We start from the raw sequence: 18,051 nt of genomic DNA, 5'->3' as shown, positions 1-18,051 counted from the left end.
AAATCTGGCGTCGTCCATGATCCTGAGGTAATATGAGACGGGGCTACTGTGTAAAGTGGAACCCGAACAAGTACTCGAGTTTGCATCCGAGGCAAATATTCTCAATTACTGGAAATCGAACGCGATAACATGCCTATAGAAAACTCGCATCTTAGCTAGGCCTTCACTGATTGGTTTGGAGTTTAGCGTCCTTTTTTTATTTTTAAAAAAAGGTTTGGACGTTTCTCGACCTTTTAACTACCATACTTTCTTCTATTTTTTCAAATAATCGATCAGTTGTATTCTTCTTGCTGTTCCTTGTTTTCCTTCCATTATTTGCTTCTATGGCGGTATGAAGAAGACAATTTCTTCAGAAGGTGGGATCCAATCCAATTCCAATCCAATTCCTAAAGGCATCCTATCTCTTTTAAAATACCTTTGTTTGTTACTCTAGGACCCAAATACTGATGTTTCTCCTGTCCCCTCAGGGGAAGTTCCAAGTTACGGTGCTGGTCAAATCTCTCCTCTGCCCCCAAAAAGATTAGTATTTCGAATAAGAATTAGGTGGAAATGCGTAGAACAAACTTTGTAAATGTTACGTAAATTGAGGGTGTGTGCTAATAGAACAAATATTTGGTATAAAAATCAACGGAGAACGAATTTCTTTTTTTCTTACGAATCGGGAAATTCATTACTAGATTTCTTATAATTACAAAATCAAAATGTTTCTCTTATGTAACTTGTAACAGATATATTAAAAATCCGAGTTTTTGGATTACTGATGTGTGTCGCTGCTTCTTCTTCTTTTTTTCTTTTTAAGATACAAGCACGTGTGTGGTCTGTATAAAATCGTCCTACAAATGTGTTTTCTCTTTCACTGCTATAGCTAAACCCATGGATGACAATTACTCTTCTTTTCGTCTATCTTTTGTTGTCTAATTGTTTCCGGGTGTCAACGTTGGCGTCCGACTTCAACAATGAACACAATTCTTAAGAAGACCAGAGACAGTGGATTCAAGACGCGATTCGTTCATTAAAAAGAAAAAAAAACTATTTTTTACCCCCATCTTGTCTCTTTTTTCCATTTATTTGTTCAATTTCCTCCTTTTGTAATCATTCGGAAGGATATAACTACATCAAAATAAATTGTTTTTCTCGTTATGAATAGACTGTTTCACACGAAAAGACACTGGATTGCAATTTCAGAATGGAAGCTTTTTTTTTTTTTTTTTAATGTATCTCTGTAGCCCTATCCCAATTATGTTAGCGCAAATAATTATATGATAAGTGTAGCCAATAGATTTGATTTGATTTGATTTTTAGTTTAGCGCAAATAATTATATGACAAGTGCAGCCAATAGATTTGATTTGATTTGATTTTTAGTTTAGAGTCTCTTTCAGCAGCGATGCTACACGAGACGTGAACGTATAGCTTAACATGGGATCCGAACCACATGAACTTCCACCTAGAACCGAACCCGGGTTTTCCAGGTGCAGCCAATAGAATAATTGTATATAAAACCAAAGGTTTTATTAAATTATTATCAACATCATCATCATCATCTTACGTACCCATGAATCACAGTTCACTTGCTACAAATTTTAGTGCTTGTACCTCACTATACATAATTAGCATTACATTTACGATGAGTTCCCACTCTCCAGGTAGCGTTCTTTTGTAGCGTTTTGTTTTTTATCGCACGAGTACGTGGGAGGATGTCGTTCGCCCATTTAAAAAAAAAAAAAATATATATATATATATATATATATATATATATATATATATATGTATATATATATCTGTGGCGTACCTCCACTTCCCAAAAATTACAATGGGCAAAGATAGGCACGGGGGACTGCGTGACGTCATGCGTTCCCCTATCTTTTCAGATCAACTTTTAACCCTGTCAACGAGCAGTAGACTAATACAAGTGAAATAGAAAGTTCGTATATAAATCCTATTTTTAAAACAAAAATGCCTCAAGTCTGTGAGTCAATGGCAGATTTAGCTCGTAGGCCGGCTAGGCACAGGCCTACCCAAAAATTTTGAAAAATATATAAACGCTAAAAGATACAATAAAGAGTAAACATGTTTCCACTGTTTATATTAATAGTAGATAATTATTTAACAAATACCATCAACCACTACTGTAAAAGTAATTTCCTACTCTCATTAATCAATCAAATGTGTATATATCTATATTCATAAGCTAGGGAGCGAGTCTACCCAAAATTAAAATCCTAAAGCCACCCCTGCTGTGAGTAACGCTAATAATTCTGCAAATTTCAAAATATTTAAGAGTTATGGGTTACATAAACATCTAGGCGAAAAATATTAAGTTTTTACGAATCTTTATCATAAACGGAAGATACCGCAGCTTATCAGTATCCAATAGTTCTCGCTTAATTTTCAGTTGTTCACATTAAGTAATAGTTGTCGCTAGCTGCGTTGCCTCCTATTTGACAGCAATAAATGTCGCTAGTGTACAGTCTATTTGCAAACAAGAACAACGAACAAAGATTGAAGAATGGCCAGGAAAGATTAAAGAATAATCTCGTTTTGCTAAAAGACTTAACATGTACACTCATGTTCAAAATTATTGTCGCATTTCTATAAATTTGTTGTTGTAGGAATATATAATTTGATAATGAATTCGTCCAGTATTTCTTACAATTTTAATATGTGTATAATTGGCAATGACATGTACGTGACAAATTTCATGTCAAAAGAGCAGTAAATAAGAACAATAAAACAAAAATGAAACTTTCTTGTCCATTTAGCATCATTTTGTTTTACTCATTCCAATTTTCGTATTTATAATTCTTTTCCTATGAAATTTACCACAAATATATATTTCTCAATTATACACATAGTATCAGTATTCAAAGTACCCTGCAAAATCATTATCAAATTATATTCTTACTAGAAGACAGTTATATATGTGCGACAATCATTTTGGACATGAGTATACATCTCTTTCATACCCCTATATATACAGCTTGTTACATAAATTTGTCAATTTTTTAAAAATAGATCCTCACATCAAAGTAAGGAAAAAGTGCATATGGACCTGTGGTCGGAAGTGCCTAGCTTTGTAGTTATAGGGTGCCCAAAACGTGAAAGAATAAACTTCTAAGGCTCATAGTTCCACTACTATAGGACCGACCGTAGTCACGTCAAGACATCACTGAGGAACTAGCGTGTGAACTATTCAAATATCCATCTTTCAGAACCTTCGGTACTTGCGCAATCATTTTTAGAGAGTCTGTTTGGGAATACTTGATCACTCTCCACCTACCTCTCTAAAAGTTGGTTTGCAAGTACTGGAGCATTCTTAAACATGGATATTTGGATAGTTCACATACCAGTTCCTCTATGATGTCTTGACCCGACTTTGATAAGTCCCATAGTAGTGGAGCTATGAATTTTTAAAGTTCACTTGTTTCACGTTTTCGGCACCCTAAAACTCCGAAACTATCCACTTTTGAGCTTAGGTCCAAATGAACTCTTTTTTCTTATTTTCATGTAAGGAATCTGTTCTCCAAATTTTGTAACATATTTTTGTAACACCGTGTATAGTGAGGCAGGGACGGAGAGCCCTGAAAAAAAAATCTATAGAAACTCACATGGTATGGCATTGAATCAGGGTCCACTTGCACCAGAGATGAGCGATACTGCCAAATCACACATTCAATTATTGTGGATCTTTTCGCGGCAACATAATCATAATAATTTTACACTGATATTATGACAAAATTTTTGTCAATGTTTCATTGTGATTGTACGCACAAATTCGACAATATACTTACTGCTTCACGTCACGATTTAACATAACAATAACAATATTTAAGCATACAAGAATGGAATGGAGGGCAATTGCGCTGTTTACAGAGTAGTTTTACTGAATTACCTTGTGAAACTAACCTCTTTACGCGAGTATTATATATACAACTGTTAACGTTCCTTTTATTTTCCTTTTGTCTTCCGCTTCTTTAAGATTCAACATTCCACAGCAGGCTATTTCGTCCATATCCTATTGTTATCGAACATCAAGAAAGAAAAAATATATATATATTCTATTCTTAGCACGAACAAACAACGCAAAACATTACAAATAATAGGGCCTACTATAAACACGAATTATAACGTATTTTGGCATATTTTGCGTTTACGTTGTCTGCTACTGTTCCAAATTAACAAATCATGAAACTTATACATAACGCGACAAGACCACACCGGTTTTCTCTTCCGACCTTGAATTTGAAAAGAAAAAAAAAGTTCGTGCTGAGTTTTTACAATTATTTCTTTACGTCAAGGAAAACAAAACCATCATCAAAGGGAGAGTCTTCAACGGAGATTTGGTACGCGGAGAAGGGGTCGAGGGGAGGATATTGAAACAAGGGGATATTTTCTGATACAGAATGCTTCTGTCGTTTCTTTCTTTCTTTTTGTTCTTAAAGTCAGTCACAAAATAAAGCACCTACTGGAAGAATAGAAGTGCAGATTGATAAGTGTAAACCGCTTTCAGAACTTGCTGTTCTGGTTCTGCAATCATTCCCTGGAAACATTTGTATTCGTCCAGGGATCCAGTTGACAACCAACGCATCGAAACTTGCATTTTTTTTCTCCTTTTTTAAAACAAAAAGAAAAATAAATAACTCTTTTCTCAGTGCTGAATGAGAAAGGTAGGCTTCCTACTGAATTCAAAACTTCCACCCATCATAGATATCTTTAACCCTGAAAGAAGTTCCCATCACCGTTTGGCAATATGTAATTATTAAAAAATATATTTTTGTCGACATTCTGTCATATTTTTCACCTATTACTGTTATATATTTCAATGACTAAATGTGCTATTTGGTACTATAGGAGTAAATAAATACCAAAATAATAGGTCAATGTGTCCCAAGTAACTGGATCATTAACTTTTTTTTTTTTTTAAATGTGATTCCCCACCTGAGAGGTGCCCCTTGCCAGCAAGGGGGCGTAAGCCAGACATGTGCTCAGAATTTTTTGTTGGGAGGTCTCCAAACTTTGAGGGAGGGGGTCCAATATTCCAAGCCACTACGTCTATGTAGTATTGAAAGGCTACTATTCTGAACCCAAAAAGACGATAAGTAATTGTAAAATACCTCTATCTATATTTTCAGAAAAAATGAGTTTTCATAAGAGAAAGAATACGGATGAAGAGTAAGATCAAATTTTCATGCTACATCAATCATTTCCCTGTTAAATCAGTATAGTTTTATTGATAAAATATACAAATGTGTGTTAAGTTAGGAAGTTTTTTTTTGAGGGGGGGGGTTCTGGACCCGCTAGATATCCCCGTGGGTGTGCCCCTGGCACAAGCTATTGACATAAATAAACTACATTTGTTACAAATATTTACGAATGTTTTAGGGAATGAGTCGTTAAATTAAATAGCGTAGAAACATAAAGTGACTATTGAGTAAGGGTTATGGTTTCAAAAAGCTGATAAATATCTATCACTGAAGGTTTAAGAATTATAATGATGCATCTGAAATCGCAAAAATCGCTAAAAAAAAAAAAAAAAAAAGGGTCAGATCCAGTAAATATGCAGGGAGCACGAAGGAGAGCGCCATGTTAACAAGGTTAAAAACCACTGCTTTTAAAAGGATGCATTCTCACAAGTGTGTTGACAAAAATTTAGAACTTTGACTTGAAATCAAATACACATATTTCTTATTAAACTTTTGTTCATGGATGGCTTTTACAGAAGACATGGGTAGCCAGAATGTTTAAAGTGTTTCTTCCAAACATGTTTGTTGGAGGGCACTGTCTTCCGGAGCTCTCAGAGTGTCCCCTGGAGGAGATCAAAATAACACGTCTATAATATAATAACAAATAAAATAGTTCCGTGTGAAAATGGTATGTGGTCCTCCGAATACTAAGTGTAACCCCCCCCCCCAGAACATGTTTTCTGAAACATTTAATAACACTATGCATATGAGTTCAAACATCAAATTGTGAAGTTTCAATATATAAATAAAGTGATGTAATGCTTTCTTACTATGTAGGAATTTAAAAATTCACTCAATAGGTTGGATTTCCTGGGAATCATCATTCGTTAATACGTTATATATTAGAAATACTAGTACTGAAAATTTACATGTAGCAATTGCACATTCCACATGCGTGTGTCCACATCTGCTTAATGAAATGAGAGAGAAAGAATTATGTTAATTGCTTATTCCATGCTGTTTCTGCCATGAAAACATGCTTTGACGTAAGAACTAGAAATAATACCAAACAGGATGTGTACTTACAGGTAAGATAGTTCCTGTTAACCCAAGTTCTTTCACCCAATGTACTGTATATACATTATGTAAGATCTTCAATAAATTCTGACTTAACATGTAGAAGGAAAACTAGTAAGAAGATATTTCACATACTTCGGTTTCATATTTCGCTGTTAAGGTATCGACGCATAATAAAACATGTTTCCGTGATCGTGATACATCACAGGTAACGGTATTAATACCTTGCTCAGCTGATACGAATTTCTTAAATTTTAAATCTTCTTCTTGCTTCTTTATAAGAAGTTTGGCTTACACTGTATGTGTGTGTCCGGGAGACAACAACAACAACAAAAAAAAAATCTCTAGTACTACTTAATGGACCAGCATTAATTTTGGCCAGAATATAGGTGGGCGAAACTTACGAATCGAGTTAATTTGATGGAGGTGATGTTCAAGCCGGAAGTAGTAGAAATCAATCATTTCCGGTTTTAGCGTTGATCACTATAGAGCAAAATTGGTAAACGATAGCGGGAAATTGTTTCCTGTAATGGAGTAAGCATCCCAAGAACAAATCTCATCTCCATCCTTAACTCTTTAATAAAACCGGAAGTGACAGAAATCTATCACAACTTCCGGTTTCAATATTAATCTACATAGAGCAAAGCGATAAGATATGCCGAGAAGCATTTTTTTTTTTTTTCAATTTAGCATTCCAAGAACGGAATGTTCTCGGAAAAAATGCTCCCTTCTTTGGGCCACCCCTGAATGTAGATATCACTGTTATTAAATGTTAGAATGTTTGGATTTATCGGAAGCAATGTTGAAGGTACTCTTAAGTTGTCTGGTGTTGTTTATTGGGCGTAGGGTTTGCCCACGACACAAAAGTTGAGGCTGTTTCGTCTCGAAAAGATGTGAAAGTGATGTCTCGTCTCGGAAAGTTCCTTTCGGAGGAGCTCTGTCTCGTCTCGTCTTCAGTCACGAAAATTCTGTCTCATCTCATTCTGTGGTTAACGTAACCCTAGTTACAAAGGCCAGTACAGAGGTACCTCAGATGAAAATGACCTTCTTTGTTGCTATTATCGGAGCTTAGTTGGCAGTTCTAAATGATATCAAAAATAACGAAAATGGGTGCGAAGTAATACATTGTGAAGTAAATGCATTCTTGAAGAATTGCATAAAATAAGCACGTTTGTGTCCTTCGATTCTTTGAAGCTTTTCTGGGAAGATGGTGTATGAACACAGGATGCCAAAAGTTTGTATGTTAAGAACTTTCTAGAGGTCGCATTGGCGCTTATCTCTGATACGTGGGGTTTCTCGTTCCATCACAGCTCTTGTCAAGTGAGTTTTGTGGTGGACATGGGGTTTTCTGGGGGTTATCCTTTTCCTCTCACTTTCTCCATTCCACTATTACGTTAAATATTATAATCATCGTATCCCTTACCCTCGGAGGATATAAACTAAAGGAAAAAAAAGGAAGAAATTTGGTGGAATGAGAATGTGGGAGGAAGCGGGAGTACCTCGAGAAAACCCACGGACACGATGTTGTCCACCACAAACTTACTTGGCCTGCGATGCTACTAGGGATCTCACGCACCAGAGGTAGGCGCTTTACCATTAAGCCACTGTGTCCCTCCCCCCAAGAAAGAGAATGACAGAGAGAGAGAAGTATCTAATGCAAAATAGGTGTTCATATTGTTTTTAACCTGACTGTACATTATACTGAATGAAAGGTGATATGTGTAAGATGCCAAACAGATATTAAACTTGAAGTGAAAACAAGCAAACGGAACCTTTAACGTCTTGTTGATGAATCAATAAAGAGGCAACTAGGAAAAAAAAAAAAAAATCCTTCCCTCCTCTGCACAGCTTCCTGTTACCCTATCTTTCGTTACTCCTTCTCCTACTTTGACTCGTTTCCTCGAAGAGTTGAGTGTGTATAAAGTTGCGTGTAGCAAACGACATAATTACTGGCAATAAGCTGCACTAAATTGCCACCCCCGTCGCCCCTCATTTCCCCACCGAGAAAAGCTTTTCATCTTATCCAAGAGACTGCAGAGGTAGAGCCACTCGCTTCCATCTTCTGCCCCATCCACTGGCCTTTTACTTACTGCGAAGAATTCATATAACGTTAAGAGTTAGAGAGCTGCTATATAGTGGCGTGGCATACGTTCAAAATGGTTTTAACTCATTCAAAACACTTTTAAAACTAGGCAATCTCATTCGTCATTGCAAGCTAAATTTGCATCTCCTGAAAATTGTCTCTTTTTCACCTTCATCTTCATTGTATTATTTCCGAGTGCAGTGTTGCTACATCCAATGTCTCATGAAAGTCCAAGTAGTCATCTAATACTGTATACAGGTACTGAGATAAATCAGATAAATAACCAGTATTTATGAAGTAAAATCTTTAGTTTAACGTCTCATGTTTATGCCCTTTAGGCTAAAGGAGACGGGTGGTTAAAGAATTGGGAAGAAATCGGAAAACCCCGAGAAAACCCACGAAAAAAGGACCCCTCTCAGCAGTGAGCAATCGAAAGGGATCACGGTAGCTCAGTAGTAGAGCGCAAACCACTGGCGCCTGGGAACTCTGATTCGATCCCCGACCAAGTAAGTTTGCCGTGGACAACATTGTGTCCGTAGGTTTTCTCGGGGTACTCCTATTTCCTCCCACTTTCTCATTCCATCAGTTCTTCCACCATCATTCACGTGCCTTAATCATCGTCTGCCTTAGCCTAAAGAGCATAATCGTGGAACATTAAACTGAAATATTTCATTTCATTTCAGTGAGCCACCTTGCCTTTCCTTCTGTTCAGCTCTTCCCGCTGATCTTGTGGCTAGCATGTGCGCCTTTAGTGCACAGAGTTCCGTGTTCAATTCCCGCTAAAAACAGACTTGAAATATTGTACGTATCACGATGGTTCGGGTTTCATCTTGAGCCGTAGATCCACGTCTCACATAGCCTCGGTGCTGAAAGGGACGCTAAGCTCCACTCTGATCAACTAAGTAATGTTTAGGTTTCAAGTACTTCATAGAATTGGCGTTCAGATGGCGCTAGCGTCAAGAGTCGTCATTTCGAACTAGTCAATACGTAACGTAGAAGCAAGATTTTACAATGAAAAGCCACGAAAAGGAAAACAGGTTAAGCAGAAAAAGGAAGAGAACGAGATAAGAAGTATGCTATAAAACAAAGTTGACGGTGTTCGATTGATCATAAATCCGCGAGTAGTGTATTTACAAAATGATCGATTACATGTTGTTTGCCTGTCAACACTGTCTTCTATCAACTGTGTTTTCTTGTCTTCTTCCTCTGTGTGGAAGGTTTACTAAGAATATGAGCCTCAAACTGTGACGTCATAGAGCATCTAATTACAAGTAACTGATATAGAGTAATGTCAGAAGACGAAAACCACTTTTGAGATAATATTCAAAAAAGTTCTTCCTTCTTCCCGAATTTCTTTTTTTCTAATCCGTGTCTGAAAAGAAAACATTTGTATCTGAAATCAGTCGTTTGGGCCGAGAGAATTAAAAGTGAAATAAATTATGACAAACTAATGAATAGTATCAATCAATCGATAGATTTATATCTATTATTTCTTTCGTGAACATTATGAATAGCATGAATGGTGAAGAGTATGGGATGAAAATAAATGTTCGAAAGACAATAGCCATGGTGATTGGAACGAAGCGGTCGGTGTCAAATATAGAAGTCGCAGGGGAGAAAATAGATCAAGTGAGTATTTTTTGATACCTAGGTAGTATTATTAGTGATAATGTGAAGTGTGAACGTGAAATAAAAACAAGGATAAGAATGGAGAAAGAAGCCTTTAGGAGGAAGAAAATACTATTTTGTGAGACCTTGAATAAAGAGTTGAGAAAAAGACTCATAAAATGCTTCGTGTGGAGTGTTGTACTGTATGGGTCAGAAACATGGACATTACGCAAACATGATGGAAAAGGACTGGAAAACGAGAGGATTTTAGAAATGGTGGGGAAGAAAAGAACAATTTTAGACATTATTAAGGAGAAGATGAGAAAGTGGTTGAGACATTGCCTATAAAGGAACTCTATCGTGAGGGACATGCTAGAGGGTATGGGGGCAGGAAAGAGAGGGAGGGGACGAAGGAGACTACAGTTGATGGACGATATCAAAACAGAAAAATCGCTTGTGAAGACGAAGAGGTTAGCGGAAGACCGTGGAGCATGGAAGGTTCTCAGTTGCAGCAAATGACCTGCCAATAATGCCAGAATACCTATGATAATGATGATTTCTTTCATATTTTTTCCCTAGATTTCTTTATTCGTTTCTTCCTTCTTATTTTCAATTCTTTCTTTCTTGTTTTATATCTAATGTTTTACCCCGAAATTTCCTGAACTCAGATGATTCATATTTTTGTTTCAAAAATGAATATATATTAAACAAGCATTTTTAAAACATGATCCTTTATTATTATTATTATTTAAAAATGTAATGCATAATTACCTTAACATGACCTATTTTACATATCGTACAAGATTAATTTTCCGCCATATTTCCACGATATGAGGATTATATGCATATATCATGTAGCATTTCCTTACCTTGATGCATAAACACGATTATAGATCATATCCCCAATGCAAGTGCTTTTATATGTATTTCATTATTTTCTCATCAGATTCTCGTGCAGTCAAGGATTAATAATAACAACGAAGTTATGTGACATTCGTGCTAATCCTAAAGCATAAGAACAACCTTTTCTACAAAGTCAATTAAATTAATTCAAGATTGATAAGATTCTTTTATGGCGCTATATTATACAAGAATATACAAGAATAAATCGGTCTAAATGGCAAAATTGCTTTTCATCCTATTATATTAATATGATAATAAACGGTAAACGTCTCTGTCCGTCGTTCATGCAAATTTTAATAATAAGCAATCACGCTGATATATGTCACTACCTGCGTTATCGGTTTTCTACCTGACGCTAACAGATGTCAATATCTGAGTTATCGTTTCTCTACCCGACGATACCATATGTCGCTATCTGCGTTATCGTTTTTCTACCTGACGCTAACATATGTCAATATCTGAGTTATCGTTTTTCTACCCGACGATACCATATGTCGCTATCTGCGTTATCGTTTTTCTACCTGACGCTAACAGATGTCAATATCTGAGTTATCGCTCCTCTATCTGACACTAATAGATATCACTGTCTGAGTTATCGTTTCTCTACCCGACACTAACAGATATCACTGTCTGAGTTATCGTTTCTCTACCCGACGCTAACAGATGTCATTAGCTGCGCAATCACTTTTCTGTATAACGAAATACTTAAATAATTGCATAAATATGGTATGAAATTTAGGGGCTGTTGATGGGTAAAACTCAAAAAACTAAATAAATAAACAGATCTAAATTTGTTAAAAGAAAACAATTTGAGTTCTTAATTAAGCACGGCTTTAACCTATAGTGTGCAATGGGCTGAAGACTTAGGCAAAACAAATAATAACCTTAACAGCATTGCTTAAAAATCTAAATGCAAATAAGTAGTACCCCTATTTGATATTAACAGAAAATGAATAGCTTAAACTTATGAATGGCTAGGAAAAAATGAATTAAAATCTTTCATTTAACGTTCCACGTTTTTACATTTAGGCTAAAGAATACTCATTGCTAATTAAAATGATATTATTAGAGAACAGCACATCGAGTTAGAACATGAGATGAAACAGTCGAACCTTGAGAAAATCTATGGCTCACAAAGTTGTCCATCACAAACTCATATAGACCCCTACTGGCTGGGTTGGAACTAGAGAGTATCACTACCTCAATGGGTCTCGCCCTCAATTGTTGATACTGAGTACGCTTGAACTTAAGTCTCAGACTCGTGAGCTTTGGGCACGTGAATTTGGACGTTTCTGCTTTTGAGCAATCCATCGGAGAACAACATTAAGCTGAAGACACATATGGATGGTTTCAGTGAATAACTAACTAAGTCGGGAAAAGTAAATTTTACAGGAGAGCAGTTTAAAGGTAAATTTTACAGCAGTTACCTGGTTAATTTTGTCATAACTGCTTATGCAAAATACTCTAAATTCCTCACTTTTATGAATTCGCTTTAGCCGCTTCTACACAATGTAGAACTCACCTGCACACCTGTAAAAGCTCAATTTTGAAAAAAAAAGTCGACTTAGCCGGTTATTTACTAGATCATAGATCAGCCATATGATCTGTGATGTTTTCAAGAGATGGTCCGGAGCTGAAAAGGTACCTCTAGTGCCATATATACAGGGTGGTAGGTAAATCCACCGAAAAACTTTGAGAGACGAGTTCCTTATACGAAATCAAAGAAAACAGTTCTAATAAACATGGACCGAAAAACGTCTCCTTTCAGAGTTATGATCCATAGAAAATTCGAAAAATCACTTTTCAAAACTCCCTAATTTAGAAACTATAGGACCTATCCCAAGCGGTTTAAGGAATTACACAGGAACTATTATGTGTTCTATATAAGTATCCATGTTTTACCATCCTCCGTTATCGGTGAAAGGAACTGTAAGAAGGAAGTTGAAGTATAGGGATACTGCTTTAAGACATAATGGTGCGTTCGTTTCGCTGGTACTGGTGAATTCTGAAACATGGATATTTAGATAGAACACATACTAGTTCCTGTGTAATTCCTTAAACCGCTTGGGATACGCCCTATAGTTTCTAAGCCAGGGCGTTTTGAAACGTGATATTTTGAATTTTCGGTAGTTCATAACTCTGAAAGGAGACGTTATTCGACCCATGTTTATTAGAACTTTTTTCTTTCATCTTGTATAAGGAAGCGCCTCCCAAAGTTTTTCGGTGGAGTTATCTACAACCCTGTATATTTCCGATTGTGTTCAATATAGACCATCATTATATTGAAAGTCCCTTTTCGAAGGAAGGAAAAAAAAAAAAAAAGAAATGAAATCTTCCAAGTTAACGTCCCACGATTATGCCCTTTTGGCTAAGGGAGACGACTGATTAAAACAAGTGATTAATGATGGAAGAATTGGTAGAATGTAATATGGGAGGAAACGGGAATTACCCGAGAAAACCCACTAACACGATGTTGTCCACCACAAACTTACTTGGCCAGAGATCCAACGAGAGACCCCACGCACCAGAGGTAAACGCCCTACCACTGAGCCACGGTGCTCCTGTTTTCCCTCACAGTATATGATCCCAAGGCTTCATATTTGAATATTTCTTGCCCTCCGGATTAGTTTAGTAGCTAGTGCGTGAACCTTTGGTGCACGTGCTTTCGGGTTCGAGCGCAAGTGGGAGGAGCATTAAAAAATTTGAACGCAGTGCGGTGGTTCGGATTTCATCTTTAATTGTGGCTCCACGTTTCATATATAGCCACGATGCTGAAAAGAGAAGCTAAACTTCTAGAAATAATTGAATTTTTCTCTAAGTGAAAACAATGCGAGGATGGCATCATTGTTATCTCCTCGGGGTGCTCTAACGAAGGTAGACACAGTGGCGCTGAGAACATCTGAATCGCAATCTCCACGTAGCACATTCAACCACTTCAACCCTATCTCTCCAACCGTTTCCTTTCATTTGTCTCGAGCGGAATAGGCAATTTTAAAAGAGAGCAGATTAAAGTGTCACGAAATATCCTGTTTTAACAGCAAATTTCCAGAAGTCCTGTTAACACAAATCAAAAGGATCTATATTTTACTATTACCGTTTCTTTTATAGCTGCGATTATAGTGTTAATTACTCATGAAATTAACTCTGTACTTTTTTCCCCCTATTTCTCTCTTTGTCTCTGAGGACTGCAACTTTTCATTACTATCTTACAACACTTTTCTTGTTTGAGACATCGTTTACATTCCGTTTTATTTAGCGGATGAGAATTACCGTGTTGTACTCGCTGCAACATCGTAAATTTTGACCTCGGAACAGAAACTCACCGGTATAATAGTTTCTTAATACACTTTAAATGCTTGTAACCTGACTAATTCTTGTGTGTTATACAGTGGGAAAGTGCATTATTAACTCTATAAGAATGTTAATTATCTCACAGATTTAAAAAAAAAATCAGTTGATTTTTGTACAATGGTTCTAAATCCAGTATATGGATCAGATTAAATTTATTATATACAACAATCTTCTCACTTATGGTAGATACAACTGAGAAACAACAATGAAAAGATAGGGAAGTAACCTGATTTACAGCCGGCGTGTTATTCCGCATTAAAATGTTTCCTTCCACAGTACATAGAACTATTTAGCTTAGAAAGACTTTTGAGCCAATTTGGTACTTATCTAGCTGAATCAGCACTTTGGGTCGAGTTTTCTCTTATTTAATTAGATTGGAATTCTTTTTTTTTTTTTTTTTTTTTTTTTAAATATCTCAGCAACGAACAGATCGTTACATTATTTTTTCGACTAAAGTCAATAGTAAATCGTTTGGAATCACGGATTCATAATTTTGCTACTACTTTTCAATTATTATTATTATTATTATTATTATTATTATTATTATTATTATTATTATTATTATTATTATTATTATTATTATTATTATTATTATTATTGTTTACATAATATACTCTCTTATATAAGTTATTGCAAAATAAATAAGTTATTACAAATTAAATACAAATATTTAAAAAGTAGTTAACAAGGAACACAAACAGCATGATAAGTCATCAATTACCATTGAGTTTATTTTTCTAGTCGCTGCCTTAACCTAGATTTTTGGGTAATTCAAATTCTTGTCACACTGTAACTTCTATGGATGGCAACACTGAAAATTCTTCCGATTCGTATTTTCGGGTGTAGAATAACATTATCTATTATTGAGGTAAGTTACATTTCATTATCTCTTTTCACTTACGAAAAATGGTCAAAAGAAAAATTGTTAGCTTTTGAAAAGATGGAAGGAATTAACAATGTGGGAGAAACCGGAATAACTCCGAGATAAACCCATCGACATGATGTTGTGCACCACAAACTCGCATGGCCTGGGATCGAATCAGAGACCTCTTGCATCAGAGGTGAGTGCACTACCACTGACCCCCCCCCCCCCCGTTCGTAAGTAACAGTAACTATAAAACCCGTATCTACGAGAAGTGTATAAACATACACCGTGTATGGCTGAGAGAAAGTAAGAGAGATGGTGGGTCGGGGAAATATAAATAATGGGCCATGACAACGAAATTACCAGGGGAGTTGAAACGAGGATTTGAAGGCTAGAAACTTAGACAGTGAAAGTGACCTATCATTTTATAAATAATGAGATTTCTTTCTTTTTAAAGAAAGCATTGCCTTTATTACTAAGATTACCCCCCCAAAAAAGAAATGTATCTGGGTGATGATTTACAGCTTCTTTCGTTCGGTGATGGAAGAAATGATTACTACGGAAACACATGGAAAATATACAATATATTTTCCACAGTGATTCTGGATGACTCGTTCTTTTCTCTTTTTCTTGCTTTTTCTAAACGCCGTTTCCACCTTGCAGCAACAATGAAAATTACAGGTTATGACATCATCAGCAAACCCTTCTCATCATCGGAGGCATTTACATGCGAAGAAAAAAAAAAAACAGGGTAGGAAATTGTAGGTCACTCATCATACTTAAACCAGATGAGCAGTACGGATATTCAACCACGCATGTTCTTGTACAGTTACGTTCAAAAATAAGACGTTAAGTTCGTTAATGGTGTCAATCTATATCCTGTGCATGGGAATATATGCGTTTCAAGTAATTCTCTTTACTGTCTGGGACCGCGGTGATTCAGTGGTAGAGCATTCATTCACCTCTGGAGCCCGGGGTCCCTGGTTCGATCCCAGCTCGCGCCAAGTGAGAGCTTCATGATGGACAAACACTATGTGCGTGGGTTTTCTCGGGGTTCTCCCGATTCCTCCTCGTTTTCTTCATTCCACCATTCCCTCCATTTCTCATTATCGCCGTCTCCTTTAGCCTAACCGGCATAACCGTGAGAAGTAAAACTTAAAGATTGCATTTTCTTTATGGAATTTCATTTTCTTCACTGCCTATCTCAGAGTTTGTTCTTCCTTGTTTCTACAATAGGAGATCAACCTCCATCTTCAAGGTCCTAATTTCGATCCCTGGTGAAAGAGCATCAGGTGTATTATAGTGGATTCAGATAATACTTCAAAACTGTAGACATCGATCCATATAATATCGCTGCTGACAAAAGACACAAATACGAATCAATTGATAAATTCAACTCTCCCTGGGCGTCCCTTCTTGGCCAAGTGGTTATCGTCCATACTTTCTTTGGAGATGGTCCTGGGTTAGATTCCTTGTAGAGATGCTCATCTTTGATACAAATCCAAAGAGTACTTCGAATCCTACTTTACAAAGTAGGTCCTGTCTCACGTAGCTTTGGTGCTGAAAACGGATATGCTTCTCTCCAATAACACTGTTAATTACTTAATTAATTAATCTTCTGGACACTAATTAATAAATTTCTTAATTTGTTTACAAGATTGGAGTTACACCCGACAATGGAAGTGTTCAAAATATATTTTATTTCATTCTTGTATTAATTTTCTAAATTGTGTTTCAACCTGGAATGAACAAAGATTAATTCTACTGAAGACAGTAAAGAGGATCACGAGATTGATTGATTACGTTTTAATGGAAAAGTCAGCAGCAAGGCTACTTGTCCCCGTCACGATAAGACCAGTTGGCGGCAGATAGACATTTAAAAAGTCACAATAAAACTTGTATAAGATTTCTAAATTAAGAGAGAAAGAAAACAAACCGAAAAGTAATGAAAATTAAAACAGATGGTACATTAAAACAAATGTGTACATTTATGAATGAATAGGCTTACGTTTGCGTATAGGGCCTAATGAGGGTTAAGTATATCTCGATATGCTTCGCCTAGACATTTATGCAACTCGCACATCTTAAATGTTTTGAGGGCTGCATATTAGCATTACACGAAACATTTATGAATGGGATATAGATATAGTTGAGGTGCTACGGGTATAAAAACTGCAAATTGTGATAAGAACATCCCCTTTGGTATAAATAATGTTTAAGGTTATACAATGAAAGTAAGTCGGGGAGGCATCGTCTAAACGCAAAGAAATTCAAGATGGCGGCCATATTTCAAAATAGCTACGCGGTTACAGTTTTTCTGTTATACGCCGCAGGAATTGAGTGTTTCATATCGATTTATAGGTTTTTGAGGTCAAGGATTGCAATTTTTGTGTTAAAAACGCGTTAGGAATTATATATATATATATATATAAGATATATTGCTTTGCGCTAAGGAAATGTTCTGATCACAAGTACAGGATTTTATATTTCTGGTTTCTTTATAAAACATTAAACTCGTTGTGAGAAATGCAATAGCCAACTAATCCCTGTTTTTATTTTATTTTATTTTTTTAATTATTTTTTTCAGATTTGAGTACGTGAAGGTGGCAATCGAAAATGGAAAAACGTCTCCGATTAGTTCCTGCATGTGACCTAGAAGATAAAAAAAAGAACTAAAAGTGTTGATTGGACAAAGTGTATACTCTGTCAAAAGATTTCTGATGAACATTTGGTATGTTCTGCAAATAACCCAAATGCATCTTTTCGTAACACTGGATACGCAACGCTTGCGAATAATTTAGAAAACTTTCAATCTATTTGTGCCTTACCCAGTGATATGTATATAAAACTGTTTGATGAAGATAACTGTGGAGTGGAAAAAACACTTTTAAAACGACAAGCTAAATGGCACAAAAAGTGCATTAAATTATAACTCTACAATATTCGAAAGAGCAAAGAAATGGAAGCTTAATGAAGGTGACAA

This window comes from Thermobia domestica, chromosome 13, assembly GCF_964235325.1.
Source record: "Thermobia domestica chromosome 13, izTheDome1.hap1.1, whole genome shotgun sequence".
Classification (NCBI taxonomy): Eukaryota; Metazoa; Arthropoda; class Insecta; order Zygentoma; family Lepismatidae; genus Thermobia; species Thermobia domestica.
Note: the sequence above shows the minus strand (reverse complement) of the source record.